The sequence below is a fragment of the Aegilops tauschii genome, chromosome 1, assembly GCF_002575655.3.
Source record: "Aegilops tauschii subsp. strangulata cultivar AL8/78 chromosome 1, Aet v6.0, whole genome shotgun sequence".
Classification (NCBI taxonomy): domain Eukaryota; kingdom Viridiplantae; phylum Streptophyta; class Magnoliopsida; order Poales; family Poaceae; genus Aegilops; species Aegilops tauschii.
Window position 1 is genome coordinate 57702213 of NC_053035.3, and position 17053 is coordinate 57719265.

Below are 17053 nucleotides of genomic sequence, written 5' to 3' on the forward strand. Positions count from 1 at the left end.
ACGAGCATAGCATGGCAATAATAGCAAACATAGAAGTAACTCCCAAGGGTTTGATAAAAGAACAGGTAATAGGTACTAACTCAACTACTTCCCAAAACCCACAATTTAATTAGATCCTAATCATGCAATGTTTGAGGAATAGATCTAATGCAATAAAAACTGGGTATGGAAGGTATGATCAAAGTGTTACTTGCCTTGCTGATGATCCGCGAAACCTAGCGATTCGAAGTAACAAGCGGCACACTCCGGGTACTCTATCGCAAACAAACAAGCAACCAATAAGTACTCATCTAATGCACAGGTAAAACTCGAATGAAAGATCCAACCAGAAAGTTTAACTTAAGAACTCCGGTTTGCAAAAAGAATCAACTCGAACGAAGCAACGAAAGTCAAATTGCGAAAGAAACAAGCTTCATTTACTAATCTGGATCTAGGTCAAATTTTACAGTAGCAAAAACTTGTTTGAGTAGGTTAAACGGAAAGAGAATTTTGAGAAGAAACTCTAGGCGCTTGAATCGCCTGATTCCGATAAACGAGCGAAAAGTTAAACAGAAACGAAGATTCGATCAGAAATCAAGATCTGAGATAATCGCGGAAAAATCCGACGAAAAAGAAAAACGGACGAACGGTTAAAGAACGGGCGTTCGTTAACAGAGAAAATCCGACGAACGCATTCGTTAAAACGAACGAGTCGGTGAACGTTCACAAAATAACAAAACCGAAAAAAAACCGATCTAGGGTTTTTTTTAAACGAACGGTTTTTTTTAACAAAACCGGCAAAACGGCGGCGAGGTAATACCTCGTCGGGGCGGCTCTGGCGGGGCTCGGCTGGCTCCGGCGAGGGGCGGCGGGGTGCGGCAGGGGGCGGCGGGGCTCGGGGCGGCGACGGGTGACGGCAGGAGGCGGCGGGCGGCGGCGCACGGGCTCCGGCGGCGGCGTCTTGGGGCGGCGGCGCGGGTGCGGGGGTGAGGGGCGGCGGCGGGGTGGAGAGAGTCGGCAGGGTGGGGAGGTATTTAAGGAGGGGGGGCTTCGCCGGCTTGGGGAAGGGGGCGCCGGGGAGGCGTAGGCGAGGGGACTCGGCGGCGGCGGCGTGCTCGCCTCGGTCTCCAGGAGGGAGACGGGGCGCGGGGTGGGCCGCCGCTCGGCTGGGCCTCGGCCCGGTCGGGCGCGGCGCGGTTTTTTTTTTTAAATACGTTCCGCCGAAAAAAATTCGTAGAAAAATAAATAAAAATCTAAAAAAGATAAAACAAATTTTCCCCGTCTAGTTAGAATATTTAGAACAGGGTGAACGTTTTTTTGGCACAAAATAAATTTTTGAAAACATGCAATATTTTTTTATGCAATTAAAATTGCAAATAAAATCCAATAAATTATTTTAGCATTTTTCCTCCAGTATTTCATTTGTTTTGGAGAAGTCATATTTTCTCCTCTCATTTATTTTTAATGAAATATTTTTCCGGAGAGAAAATAATTAAAACCAAAATCCTCGTTTTATTATTTGATAAAAATCAAATATGAAAATTCGAGAAAATCCCCAACTCTCTCCGAGGGTCCTTGAGTTGCTTAGGATTTATCGAGGATTTGTCAAAATGCAATAAAATATGATATGCAATGATGATCTATGTATAACATACCAAATTGAAAATTTGGGATGTTACACCACTAGGGCCACCGTATTCTCCTCACGCCCTCACACAATGCGAGATGCCGTGATTCCACTATTGGTGCCCTTGAAGGCGGTGACCGGACCTTTACAAACAAGGTTGGGGCAATCTCCACAACTTAATTGGAGGCTCCCAATGACACCACAAAGCTTCACCACAATGGACTATGGCTCCGCAGTGACCTCAACCGTCTAGGGTGCTCAAACACCCAAGAGTAACAAGATCCGCTAGGGATAGGTGGGGGGAATCAAATTTCTCTTGGTGGAAGTGTAGATCGTGGCCTTCTCAACCAATCCCGAGCAAATCAACAAGTTTGATTGGCTAGGGAGAGAGATCGGGCGAAAATGGAGCTTGGAGCAACAATGGAGCTTTTGGGGGAAGAGGTGAGTCAACTTTTGGGAAGAAGACCCCCTTATATAGTGGGGGGAACAAACCAACGTTACCCCCACTTCTGCCCCGCAGAGAGCGGTACTACCGCTGGGCCAGCGGTACTACCGCTTGCCACTATACGCGGTACTACCGCTCCCCCTCGCGGTGGGAGGGCGGTACTACCGCATACGAGCGGTACTACGGCCCCCACTGCCGCGGCCAGTACCGTAAAACCCGACACGAAAAAGGAGCCCTCGAATCGAGGCGGTACTAGCACGAGACCACCGCGGTACTACGGCTGGGGGCTACCGGCGGTACTACTGCTCTGGAGCGGTACTACTGCTCTGGAGCGGTACTACCGCTCCCAGAGCGGTACTACCGCTTGTAGCACCCAAGCGGTACTACCACTCCGTCCCGTGGTACTACCGCTGGGACTAGAGAGAGCACACAGTTGGAGGCTAACAGCGGTACTACCGCTCTAGAGCGGTACTACCGCTCCGGCCCGTGGTACTACCGCTGGGACCACAGAGAGCACACTGAGAAGAGAAACGAGCCCATCATCGAAACGGAAAGGCTCGGAGGGAGGGGCAAAGGAAGTGTACGTGATGATTCCGCCCTAGCCTTTCCAAAACGGACCCCCTCTTGATAGAACGGTGATCCCTATGAAACTAGTCCACCAAACTAATTCGAAAGGACTACACCGTCTTCGCTTCAAGCTCCGAGGGGAGGGAATCGTCTCGTGCCAAAAGGATAAATCTCTGAAAAACACTCAATGCACACGATTAGTCCGCAAAAGCATTGTCATCAATCACCAAAACATCTTAGGGAAAAATATGCCCTTACACTTGTCATTCTTCTTCTTGTTCTTGGACTTGGGTGTGAACACAATCCCTTCCTTGGCCACTGCTGTCTACTACACAACCTTCTTCTTGTAGATGTTGTTGGGCCTCCAAGTGCAGAGGTTTGTAGGACAGTAGCAAATTTCCCTCAAGTGGATGACCTAAGGTTTATCAATCCGTGGGAGGCGTAGGATGAAGATGGTCTCTCTCAAGCAACCCTGCAACCAAATAGCAAAGAGTCTCTTGTGTCCCCAACACACCCAATACAATGGTAAATTGTATAGGTGCACTAGTTCGGCGAAGAGATGGTGATACAAGTGCAATATGGATGGTAGATAAAGGTTTTTGTAATCTTAAAATATAAAAACAGCAAGGTAACTAATGATAAAAGTGAGCTTAAACGATATTGCAATGCTAGGAAACAAGGCCTAGGGTTCATACTTTCACTAGTGCAAGTTCTCTCAACAATAATAACATAATTGGATCATATAACTATCCCTCAACATGCAACAAAGAGTCACTCCAAAGACACTAATAGAGGAGAACAAACGAAGAGATTATGGTAGGGTACGAAACCACCTCAAAGTTATTCTTTCGGATCGATCTATTCAAGAGTTCGTACTAGAATAACACCTTAAGACACATATCAACCAAAACCCTAATGTCACCTAGATACTCCAATGTCACCTCAAGTATTCGTGGGTATGATTATATGATATGCATCACACAATCTCAGATTCATCTATTCAAACCAACACAAAGTACTTCAAAGAGTGCCCCAAAGTTTCTACCGGAGAGTCAAGACGAAAACGTGTGCCAACCCCTATGCATAGGTTCATGGGCGGAACCCGCAAGTTGATCACCAAAACATACATCAAGTGGATCACGTGATATCCCATTGTCACCACACATAAGCACGGCAAGACATATATCAAGTGTTCTCAAATCCTTAAAGACTCAATCCGATAAGATAACTTCAAAGGAAAAACTCAATCCATTACAAGAGAGTAGAGGGGGAGAAACATCATAAGATCCAACTATAATAGCAAAGCTCGCGATACATCAAGATCGTGCCAAATCAAGAACAGGAGAGAGAGAGAGAGATCAAACACATAGCTACTGGTACATACCCTCAGCCCCGAGGGTGAACTACTCCCTCCTCGTCATGGAGAGCGCCGGGATGATGAAGATGGCCACCGGTGAGGGATCCCCCCTCCGGCAGGGTGCCGGAACAGGGCCCCGATTGGTTTTTGGTGGCTACAGAGGCTTGCGGCGGCGGAACTCCTGATCTATTCTGTTCCCCGAAGATTTTAGGGTATATGGATATATATAGGCGAAAGAAGTCGGTAAGGGGAGCCACGAGGAGCCCACGAGGGTGGAGGGCGCGCCCCCTGCCTCGTGCTCTCCTCGTTGATCCCCTGACGTGCACTCCAAGTCTCCTGTATTGCTTTCTTTCCAAAAATAACTCTCCCGAAGGTTTCATTCCGTTTGGACTCCGTTTGATATTCCTTTTCCGCGAAACACTGAAACAAGGGAAAAAACAGAAACTGGCACTGGGCTCTGGGTCAATAGGTTAGTCCCAAAAGTAATATAAAAGTGCATAGTAAAGCCCATTAAACATCCAAGATGGATAATATAATAGCATGAATACTTCATAAATTATAGATACGTTGGAGACGTATCAGCCACAACTTCCTTCTGATTGCTCAAAAGGTCGTTGAGGTTCTTCTCACCTTGTATGCATGACACAAGGCCTTTCTCAAGTTGCTTCTTCAACTTCGCATTCTCCTCAACAAGATGCACATGATCACAACATGGGTTAGTAGCATTTGCATTATCAATTAAGACCATATTAGGAAAGGTGGCTTTCTCCTTGGTTAGCTTTACTTGGAGTTGATCATGAGACTCTTTGAGGCTAGCATGAGCACCCTTCAAGACCTTGTGAGCCTTGTCGAGTAAATCAAACTCCTCTTTGAGTCTAGCAAGATCAACCCCAAGCTTGGCCTTCTCGGAGTTTAGCACACGAGATACAACAAGAGCATGATCAAGATCTTTCTTTAATTTAGCGTGGTCATCGTTGTATGACTCTTCAAGAGCCAAACGAAGACCTCGCTCTTCCTCAAGAGCATTGGAAAGATCCGAAATCTCATTGGCATAGTCACGACTATGTCCCTCCATCTTAGAGATGGTAACTTCGTGAGCCTCGATCATGTCATTGGCTTCACCAAGTTGTTCCAAGAGAGCAACAAAGTGCTTCTTGGATTTACCCTTGAGTTTACTCATAAAAGACTCAAATTCATTCTCCTCAACATTGGACCCCTCATGTTCATCAATGCAATCCGTTAAAGAAGGATTATTAATGATGGTAGTTTTGATGTTGGGAGTTACCTTGTTGGTGGCTTTAGCCATGAGGCACTTGGCGGCGATGTTCTCATTGGGTGAGTCGAAGAGAGACACCCGTGGAGTTGTTGCAATTGCAACGGAGGCCATGGCAACCGACTCACCGTCTTCATCATCATTATCATCCTCATGGTACTCTTCTTGTGCCACCAACCCCTTAGGAGGAGTCTTCTTGGTGAAGTTGCTCTTGTTGGGGAATGACTTGGCCTTGTCCTTTCGGATGAGCTTGCCACCATTGTCTTCCCTCTTCTCATACGGACATTCCGCAACAAAGTGGCTCACATTGTCACAATTATAGCAAGTCCTCACTCGTTGCTGACCTTCGTGCCACTTGACTTGTTCTTGTTGAAGTTGGGCCTTGTGTTCTTCTTGCTCCAAAATTGCCTTGAAGCAAGAGCCATGTGTTCATGATAAGCATACTTTGTATCCTCGGGATTGCTCTCCTCTTCTTCCCCTTCTTCCACACTAAACTTGGCCTTCAAGGCAAGGTTGGGCTTCTTTGCTCTTTGAGAGCGTAACACCGCATTGTCGGCGGTCTTGTCCAAGATGCTCATAGCCACAAACTCATCCAATACTTCACTTGAGGACAAGGTGTGGAAGTCCGGCCTTTGACGAATGACGGAGGACATGGCCTTGTGGTAAGGCATCATGGCCTTGACGAATTTGTGCTTGATCCAATTGTCATCTGTATCCTTGCTCCCATGATCTCGGAGTGAGACCGCGAGAGTAGTTAATCTTCGATAAAGCTCACGAGGTTCTTCATCTTCTTTCATTGCAAACTCATCGGCTTCGTCTTGCACCACTTCATAGTTGGAGCGTTGAATGCTTGCACTTCCTCTGTAGAGGGACACAACCTGGCGCCAAGCATCCTTGGCCATCGAGAAGGGCCGGAGATGAGCAAGATCTTCGGGTGGAATTGCATCTTGGATGATGAAGAGAGCATTCTCATTGAATTGATTGTCCGCGGCTTCTCCAGGGTGAAGTTGCTTCGGTCATGCGGATAAAAACCTTCTTCAATGATTCTCCAAAGATTAGTATTAACATGGTTCAAATGATGCTTAAAGCGATAAACCCAAGATTCAAAGTCCTCATTTTTCACAATCTTAGGGGGAGGACTGGCATGATTCAAATGAGTGGAAGGAATCGGTCCACCATAAGTAAGTGGAGGTTCCACATGGGCAAAGATGCCGTTGCCAATTTTACCACTAGTAGAAGGAGCCTTTTCACTAGTAGCTTCCCCCTTGTCGGAGTTAGCATCCGTCACCTTGTTAGTGGGATCACCCACTTTCACTGGTGCGGTGGATAGTTTAAGCCCTTCTATGAATTTGTTAAACATGCTTTCAACCCCGGTCGTCATGGAGGTTTTCAATGTGTCCAAGGCCACATTGAATTCCTCACGAGAGACCGCGGTTCCCCCATCGGCCGTAGACGAGATGGGATTCACACCGGAGTGCTCCTCACCACCGTCTACGGTGTCAACCATACTCTTCGGACGACAAAGTCCTTAGAAAAGAGACGAGGCTCTGATACCAATTGAAAGGATCGATATAGTTGACTAGAGGGGGGTGAATAGGCAACTAACAATTTTTAGCTTTTCTCTACCAATTTAAACTTTGCATCAAAGTAGGCTGTCTAGATATGCAACTAGGTGAGCAACCTATATGATGCAACAACAACAAGCACACAAGCAAGCAATAGATATAACACAAATAAGCTTGCACAAGTAAAGGCACGAGATAACCAAGAGTGGAGCGGTGAAGACGAGGATGTGTTACCGAAGTTCCTTCCTTTTGAGGGGAAGTACGTCTTCGTTGGAGCGGTGTGGAGGCACAATGCTCCCCAAGAAGTCACTAGGGCCACTGTATTCTCCTCACGCCCTCACACAATGCGAGATGCCATGATTCCACTATTGGTGCCCTTGGGGCGGCGACCGGACCTTTACAAACAAGGTTGGGGCAATCTCCACAACTTAATTGGAGGCTCCCAACGACACCACGAAGCTTCACCGCAATGGAATATGGCTCCGCGGTGACCTCAACCGTCTAGAGTGCTCAAACACCCAAGAGTAACAAGATCCGCAAGGGATTAGTGGGGGGAATCAAATTTCTCTTGGTGGAAGTGTAGATCGGGGCCTTCTCACCCAATCCCTAGAAAATCAACAAGTTTGATTGGCTAGGGAGAGAGATCGGGCGAAAATGGAGCTTTGAGCAACAATGGAGCTTAGGGATGGAAGAGGTAGTCAACTCGGAGAAGAAGACATCCCTTATATAGTGGAGGGACAAATCCAACCGTTATCCACCAACTCAGCTTGCGTAGCATGGTACTATCGCGCCGGGGACGCGGTACTACCGCAAGGGCACACGATACTACTGCAGGGCCCTGCGGTACTACCGCCCGAGCAGCAGAACCCAGAACTGCTCAGATGCAATGAAGCTGAGGGCGGTAGAACCGCTGGCGCGGTAGTACCGCAAGGCAGAGACAGTCCAGATTTTGGGAAGGCACGGACATATAAAAATACATCCGTGGCAACTTCCGCTGAGTTGGGATCTATGCAAAAATCTGACACGGTAGTACCGTAAGCCAGGAGCGGTACTACCGTGTGGGTGCGGATGTAAAAAATTACATCCACCCCTACTGCCGCGCATGCTGCTGAGCCGGGCCAGACCGCACGGTACTACCGCGCCCCTGGCGCGGTACTACCGCGTAGGGCGCAGATGTAAAAAATTACATCCACCCCTACTACTGCAATAGCAGCAGCGCCTGGCCTAGGGCCACAGTACTACCGCTCCAAGGAAGCGGTACTACCGTGCCAGAGGCCGGTACTACCGCAAGGGCCCGCGGTACTACCGCTCCTAGGAGCAGTACTACCGCATGCCCCGGTTCAGCAAATCACAACACTTTGCATAGACAGGAAAAGACGGAGGATTCTCCAATGCAAAAGGAAAGGCGGTGCAAAAGGAGTAGACGTGTACGTGATAATTCCACCCAAACCTTTTCAAAGCGGACCCCCTCTTAATAGTACAGCTTTCCTACGACTCAAATCCACCGAAAAGAAACGTAGAGAAACGCCGTCTTCAATAGTCTTCGAGGGGCACCAAATCGTCTTGTGCCTAATGATGAAATGTCTGAAATACTCAATGCACACGATTAGTCCGTAAAAGTATTATCATTAATCACCAAAACAACTAAGGGATAAATATGCCCTTACACCAAGGAGGTGGCAACGCACGCGCAGAAGTCCAGCCCCAGCCCCGCCACGGCGGGTGATGATGATGGCAGACTACTTGGGCGTGTGTACTGGAAGTGGATCAACGGCATCAGGAAGAGAGCAGAGGTGACCAAGACGATTCAACACCCTGCCGTCCGGCATCTGGCGCTGTAGTAACGGCGGAGCATGAGAAGGAGCCTGTGGCGATGTAGGCGACATAGCCTGATCATCACCCCGACACCCCGGCGCTGACCGCCAGTCTCGGAGGCCGTGTCGACGACCTCGCCGCCGGAGACGGCAACCTCAACTTCCTCAACATCTTCACCTCTCACGCCGGTTCATTCTTGTGAAGAAGGTTCGTCCCCGTCCCCCTGATTGGCCCTGACTGACGCCTTCCGGATCAGATCAGGCACTGTCGTACATTCGTTGCGCGGGAAAACTCATGGCCGTGATAAGCGGGGCCTACTTCGAGGCCTCCGTGATGCGGGAGCACGACCACCTATCTCAGACCACGGCGCCGAGGCTTCGACCGAGCCATGTTGCTCATCGGGGTGCGCTACATCAAGCCATCCCACATCATGCTCCGCTTGGGCCTCATCGCTGGCGTCAAGTACCCGCTCCTGGCCGAGCACATACATATGGCTAAACTACATGGCCAAGACCCTCTTCTTCACCTCCCTTCTCTACAACAACTTCACCACTGAACAAAAAACACAAGGTTGGGGTTGCCTTGCCCCGCTGAATTTTTCTGCATGTAAAAGGGGAATAAAGTGAACTCCAACGAGCTCCTGAAGCTGTCAGAAGGATTGCTTAGTTGGGCCAGCTAGGCTGTTTCCTGCTTTGTCTTGCCTCTTCTACAGATAATAATTTATTAATTTTATTTATTTTATACCCGTTGCAACACACGGACCCTTTTGCTAATCTAACTCTAAAGCAATGAATAGTTGATTAGATAGAAAGAGAATTACGTAAGGCTGTGTTCTAAAGCAGTTCATTTACTCTTTTTTAATAGTTTAGATTGCTTACCAGATGTGTCATGTGGTTTTTTCATTTACTTTTAGCGCAGTGATTTAGTTCACTTATAACAGACTACATATATGCCATTCAGTTGGGAATGAAAAATAAATAAACCAGATGCCAAATTAGAATAATTAGCTTTTTTTAGAAGAAACTAGAATAATTAGCTGTAGGGCGTCTCGTTCCTCCTACCTCGATCCACCATTTTAGGAGACCACTAACCCCTGGCAAATCCCTTTCAAATATTCCCCAAAGTTCTACGCAGGGCGTGACACCTAACCACCACCTTCGGCAAGCTTCACCTTCGTTGGAAAAAAGAAGCCATGACACTATTTCCCGAAATCACTAATTAAGGAGTACTCGTTGTAAAGAACACTCCACCTTCCCAGATCACGACAAGTGGCGCACATGCAGCGTGTCAGTTGTCGTAACCTGGGAGTTTTCCCTTTTTTCGTAGATTCGTTTATTCAAAACGTTTTATCTCTTAAACCGTGCGTCCAAATCTCAACCGTTTTCACCATTGAATTCCTCGCGTCAAGATCTTCAAAACTAGATCCCATGTTGATAGGTTTTGACGAACTTTTTTTTCAGAAAAAACCAAACCGGGAGCACGGTTTTTTTCCCTTTTCGAAAGAGGCACGCCCGTGCCTCTCGCGAAATCACAACCGTGCCTCTCGTGAAAGCAAAACCGTGACTCTCGTGAAAGAAGAAAAAAAACAGAAAACATGTCTTTTTTCCCTTTCCGAAAGAGGCATGCCCGTGACTATCGCGAAAGCACAACCGTGCTTCTGGCGAAAACAAAACCGTGACTCTCGCGAAAGAAAAAAAACAGAAAACGCGTATTTTTTCCCTTTCCGAGAGGCACGGCCGTGACTCTCGCAAAAGCACAACCGTGCCTCTCGCGGAAGCAAAACCGTGACTCTCGTGAAAGAAAAAAAATAGAAACGCGTTTTGTTTTTCCCTTTCCAAGTGGCACGGCCGTGACTCTCACGAAAGCACAACCGTGCCTCTCGCGGAAGTAAAACGTGACTCTCGTGAAATAAAAAAAAAAGAAAACGCGTATTTATTTTCGTTTCCGAAAGGCACGGCCGTGACTCTCGCGGAAGAAAAACCGTGACTTTTCACGAAAGAAAAAAAAGAAAACACGTTTTTTCGCGCAATTTTTTTTTTGTGGTTGAAAAGCTAAAGAAGACCGGGGAAAACCAAAACGTCGAAAAAACCCCGGGAATAAAACCGTTTAAAAAGCCGAAAACGCGTGCGAAAAAAAAAATCTGAAGGGAGCGTCCAGAGCACGACACGTGGTGAATGGCTGAGAGCGCGCCAAATGGCGCTGATCGTTGCGAGGCTCCCGAAGGAGCACTCGTTAACTAGTTGCTCTCACTATTTCCGTCTGCGGCACTGTTCACCCGATAGCACTGATTATGTTCAAGCCCAACGCTATCTAGTCGAAACTGTACCCATCCGGCCCAACTCAGCCTGTTTAGCTTATAGGGTTTAATCATTGGACACGGACGTTTGGTTTCTGGGTATTTAAAAAACAATTATAGTAACTACGTACAGAAAACATAAAAGAATCTAAAAATATTTTTGTAAAAACAAATTAAGCGAAGGAAAAACCCGCATTGACTTCAGATATTTTTTGGCCCTGAAGTCAATGGTTTTTTTCTTCGAAAAAATTTACACACTAGTGCAAACGAAAGTCAAAATTATTTTTAAAAAGTTGGATTTCTTTGACTTTTTGGTTTTTTCTCATACGAAGTTCGAATTCCTCTATCGCTGTTTGAGGTCCTTGTCGTCCTCCCAGTCGATCTGGGAGACCTAGTCGGACACAATGTCTTGGTGTGGTGGAATGGGAGAACGCACATGCACACACCCTCATGCATGCGGGTGACTGGGAGCACGCGCACGAGGGGGAGCACGGGCGACGAAGGACGACTGGTGTCGCGCGTCGTGCTCGTTGCAGAACAAAGTGTTCTAGAACGGCGAGGTGACGGCGTACACCGGGTCATGGCGGATATCCTCGGGGAGCTGATCTCGGCGGCAATGTATCTCCAGCAGGCACGCACGGCTGGTGGCCTAAACGGGAGGCACGGGCACCCTCTCTGGGTTGAGGTGCCAGCCGGACGACAGTGGACGTCAAGCCTCGACACCGGGGTGGCCTCATCCCAGTCCCGTTGGCACTGATCAACACCGATGTAGATATGCTGTTGCGGGCGGCGGCATGGTCCATAGGACCCAGAGGATGAGCTGTCCTCGTGGTCGTGCTTCCTAGGCTTCCGCGGGATCTACTTCGACGACATTTTGGCGGGGCGGATGGTGGTGCGTGGCGGTGGCTAGGGTTTGTCGGTCGCCGGGGGGCAGAGGGAGAGGAAAAAGACCAGGAAGAGTGAACTGGACAGCCCCTCCACCCGCACACGTGGCATTAAAAAGGACTGGGGTGAAGGGACTAGGCGGCTGATGTGTAGGACCCTTCCACACGCGTGGATTAAGTGAGACCGATGGGTGGTGGTTAGGCGGCCGATGTGCGGGGCCAAGGCAGACATTAAAAAGACGTGCAATATTCGTCTCGCGTACGTGTGAACATGAATCGGGTCCAAATTTGGGACAGAAATACATCCAGATCGACATTTGACGGGCAGTTTTTACGTTTGCCGCTGCGCGTTGTGAGGTGGTTTTTGGCCTTGCGAAACCAAACACCAACACACGAAAATGGGTTGCTACCTTGGAGATCGCCTAAATCAGGTGGGTCCTTGTGGCAGCTACTCCGTAGTTTGCAACAAAGAGTAACAAAACATTTCTCTCTCTAATAAAAAAATATTCACACCTGAAAGCAATAGCGTCGGACGGCCATAAAAGCGTCTATCGGCAGGCCCTGGGCGTGCGGGTACTTGAGTGATGTGACCGCTCAGCCCACGCACCGTCAGCTCACTCCCGATCTGAATCCGGATCTACTCGTTTCACTTCAGTCTGCGGCGACGACTTTTCTCCTCCACCGCAGATCTCGTCGGCGCTAGCACCAGCGGCAGCGCCAAAGGTAGCTCTTCTCTCCTCTCACCGTCCTGCAGATTCATGCTCTCGCTCTCGATCTATGCTCTTCTTTTCCTTCTCCTTTTCGGCGTCCATTTCTTGTGGATCTGATCCGGATTCTTGCTTTGCAGAGCTCGATCTGCTCTGCTGTCAACTTCTTCAGCGTCGCGAACTGGAGGCGGAGAGCTGCCGTTCGGTGTTCGTTCAGGCTGCTCTTCTTCAACCTTCTGCCTTTGGCGTCGTCTCTCCTCCTCACGGATCCCGGTCGAGATCTCGTCCACCGCCAGGTCGCACCCTGCTGCAGCCTTGTGGTCACGAGGCGAGGTCGCCGTCTTCGCGTCAACTGGAATCACATCTGGCATCGACAAGCTTACTATTTCCTCCGGCCCGATCTCGCATCGAGAAGCAATTTCCTCCGGTTGGATGTGGCATCGACAAGCTTACTGTTTCCTCCGGTTTGATCTGGCATCGATCTGGAATCACATCACATGTTTGGTCTTCCCTGATCCAGATCTCTTCACTGCATCGATCTGGCCTCCCTCCGAGCACCTCCCGACTGCAAGGTAAGATCTTCCCGAGCTTTCCCTTCAATAGTTGCTTGGTTATAGTGGTGTCTCAAACTTTCTGCTTGAGCATAGTATTTCTTTGCTTGCACCTTTGACTGCTTGTGAAGTTTTTTTTGGGTGAGAAACTGCTTGTGAAGTTGTGGAGCTTACTGTATTTCCTTCTATCATGGAAAATCGGACGCCCTTTAATTGTTAGTATAATCTTTTAAACTGGAGTTAATATACGTAAAATCAATTCTTGGTCCTGAACTTATTTCAGTCTGAGCTTACCTGGCGATATATCTAAAGAACGATTGTGAAAACGCTGAATCCGCTGGAACTTGCTAAAAGTATCACTAATTGGCATATAGTACTCCTCTTTTATTCTATTTAAAAGAGAATCAACTGGCTATGAAATTCTTTTCTTCATCTCTTTTTCTGTGATACTTTTAGTAGGTCATTTCCTCTTTTAAATATAAATTTGCTACCATTTTAATCTTCCTAGATAGCACAATATTGGTAATTCATTAGTATCTTTTTTAGTTTAGTTATGTCTAAATAAATTGATTTGCCAATTAATAATTATAATTTTATTTTTGTAAATACCTTATGATTATTGATCACATTCGGGGAGAAGAAAATGTGAAGATTTATTAAGTGTTGTTTGTAAAAAAAAACAAATCTTTGTAGTCGAATAATCATAACATAACATACAAGATTACTATCTTTGAAGCATCTCACTTTTTCTGTGATAACATAATTCATAAGAAACCTCTTTCAAATAAGACTCCCAGATAATTTTCTACAGAAAATATATCATAGCGAGAGCATATGTTCACGTGAATTGGAGAAAATATTGAGAGCTATTTTCAAGAACTGTGGCGGTGTACCATAGCCATTATTGCTACAACTACTATTTTGGTTAGTAATATACCAAATGGAGCAAAAAATTATTGATTCTGTTTGCTCAATTTTATGTGTCATGAGGTAACAAAAGATGCTATATTTGAAGGAAATGAAAGGGATATTGTCGCTCAATTGTTATGATCTGCTTCTCATCTGAAGACTAGTTTATTACATATAAGCATATTTTTGAAAGTTTGAGAGAGAGATCACAAGCAGATCCCGTGCAGAAGGGAACATCATTGCTACAACTACAATAATTCTTCCACTTCAAGAGCCATTGGACCGCTAAACAAGTCTTTAGATGAGAAGGTAGATCATAATAGCTGAGCGAAATGAAAGTGATATTGTTGCTCAATTGTTATGATCTGCTTCTCATCTGAAGACTAGTTTATTACATATAAGCTATTCTTGGAAGTTTGAGAGAGAGATCACAAGCAGATCCCGTGCAGAAGAGAACATCATTGATACAACTATAGTAATTCTTCCACTTCAAGAGCCATTGGGCCGCTGAGAAATATGTTTAGATATAATAAACAAGTCTTCAGATGAGAAGGCAGATCATAATAGTTGAGCAGTAATATCATTTTCATTTTGTTTTCTTCCAAACTAGCATCTTTTGTAACCCCACAGCCCATAGCATTGAGCAAACACAACCAATCATTATTTGCTCTATTTGGTTATTACTAACCAAAATACTAGCCATAGTAATGATGGCTAATGGTACACCTCCACATTTCTTCAAAATAGTTCTTGCTACTTACTCCATTTTTCATGCGGACACCTATTCTTGCATTCTTATATAGAGAATTATTAGAGTCTTATTTAAAATATGTTCAGTTCTATTAAATATGTCATCATAGGAAGAGTGACATTATTCGTAGACACTGATTTGCATGTTGTTCTGATTATCTGACTATAGAGATTGGTTTTTGTCACACCATACTCATTAACCAACTTGGTGAGTTTCTAATGGACAAAAGGTACGTGCACATAGGTCGTCTTTTATTCTATTTAAAACAGAATCAAATGGCTACGAATTCTTTTCTTCATCTCTAAGTCTGTGATACTTTTATTATGTCATTTCCTCTTTTTAATCCAATTTAGCTGCTTTTTTACTCTTCCTAGCTAGCACAATATTGATAATTCATTATGTTCATTGTGATTTCTAAATTCCTATAGTTCGTTTTAGTTTTCGTGTCTAAATAAATTGATGTGCCAATTAATATTTCTATTTTTTTGTAAATACCTTACGATTATTTATCACATCTGGGTAGAGAAAAGGTGAAGATTAAGTGTTCTTTGTATACGTTTTAGTTGTAGTTGGATATCATCATAACAAGATGCAAAATTAGTATCTTTGAAGCATATCACTTTTTCTGTGATACATAGTTCATGAGAAACCTCTTTCAAATAAGACTCTCAATTAATTTTCTATAGAAAATATATCACGACTAGAATATATGTTCACGTGAATTGGAGAAAATATCGAGAGCTATTTCGAAGAAATGTGGCAGCGTACCATAGCCATTATTACTATAGCTACTATTTTGCTTAGTAATAATACCAAATGGAGCAAGAAAATTATTGGTTCTGTTTGCTCAATTTTATGCCTCATGAGGTTACAAAAGATGCTATTTTGAAGAAAATAAAAGGGATATCATTGCTCCAATTGTTATGATTTGCTTCTCATCTGAAGACTAGTTTATTACATCTAAGCATATTTCTGGAAGTTTGAGAGAGATCATAAACAAGCGATTGCCACATGTCGACAGGGCTGCTCGAGCGGCAGAGCAGTCCAGCAGCCGCAGCGGACGACTGAACGTGTCGCACCCCACCGCACCATACAACTATAATAATTCTTCCACTTCATGAGCCATTGGACTACTGGGAAATATGTTTAGATAATAAGCAAGCCTTTAGATGAGAAGGCAGATCATAATAGCTGAGCAATAATATCTTTTTTTTTTCCTTTCAAACTAGCACCTTTTGTAACCCCACAACCCATAGCATTGAGCAAGCACAACCAATCATTGTTTGCTCTATTTGATTATTACTAACCCAAATACTAGCTATAGTAATGATGGCTAATGGTGCATCTCCAGATTTCTTCAAAATAGCTCTCGCTACTTACTCCATTTTTCATGCGGACATATGTTCTCGCTCTAAAATATTCTTATATAGAGAATTACTGGAGAGTCTTATTTTAAATATGTTCAGTTCTATTAATTATGTCATCATAGGAAGAGTGACATTATTACTAGACACTAATTTGCGTGTTATTACGATTATCCGACTACAGAGATTGGTTTTTGACACACCATACTTAATAAATCTTCACATGTTTTGCATGACGCGTGTTGTTTTTCTTCTCCGATGAGGCCTGCCCTTGGCTCACATCTCAAAAGTCCAGAGGAACACGAAGATCAGCGCACCAGCAGTCAGCAGCTCAAGTTCACCGACCCAGGAAAGATATATAGGAATTAGTAGTATATCATAGGGGCACCAGTGCAAATCAAAATAGTGTTTCTGGCTTTTGCTATCATGATATTGTGATCAAAACAGGCTGTGTACTCCCCATTCCGATATGGTTGAATCGCTGAAGGGGGCAACTTTGTTTGTAGGTGTCAATGTTGATGTGTCCCTTTGCTGAGGACCTGAGCATGTCATCTGTTGTCTTGGGGACATGAGCCTCATGGTATTTCAGGATACTTCCATGACGCCAAATATCTCCGGAAGTCAATTCACATGGCTTTGCTTCCTCCTCTCTTTTTACATGTTGCTGCTGAACATGTGCTCTTCAGTCTGTACCTAAAAGTGTCAATGATTTTGTTCACGTTGTGCTTACAGATTTTGTTTTAGGGGATTGTGCTTACATATTTTGGTTCAATCTCTTTCCATTTTGCCATGACCAATTGCACGTGCTTACAAGGAAAGGGAGCCTGTAAAAACATTACTTTTTTTAAGGCTGTAAAAACATTACTTGTACTAGTTTGTGGTAGCGTGTGGTTGAAAAAAGTTTTTTTTTGCGGGTTGGTTGAAAAAAGTTCGAAAGGCGCTTATGGAAACAAAGGCTGTCCT

At 45.4% G+C, this 17053-nt stretch overlaps 1 long non-coding RNA gene across 1 annotated transcript; it reads left to right on the forward strand.

Annotated features, from left to right (window-relative positions):
* The first annotated feature begins 12327 nt into the window (after nt 1-12327).
* LOC109734105 (uncharacterized) lies at nt 12328-16819 on the forward strand. The gene is made up of 3 exons (XR_005767036.2): nt 12328-12531; nt 12656-13087; nt 16597-16819. It is a non-coding gene; the product is annotated as an uncharacterized lncRNA (long non-coding RNA).
* The last annotated feature ends 234 nt before the right edge of the window (nt 16820-17053 follow it).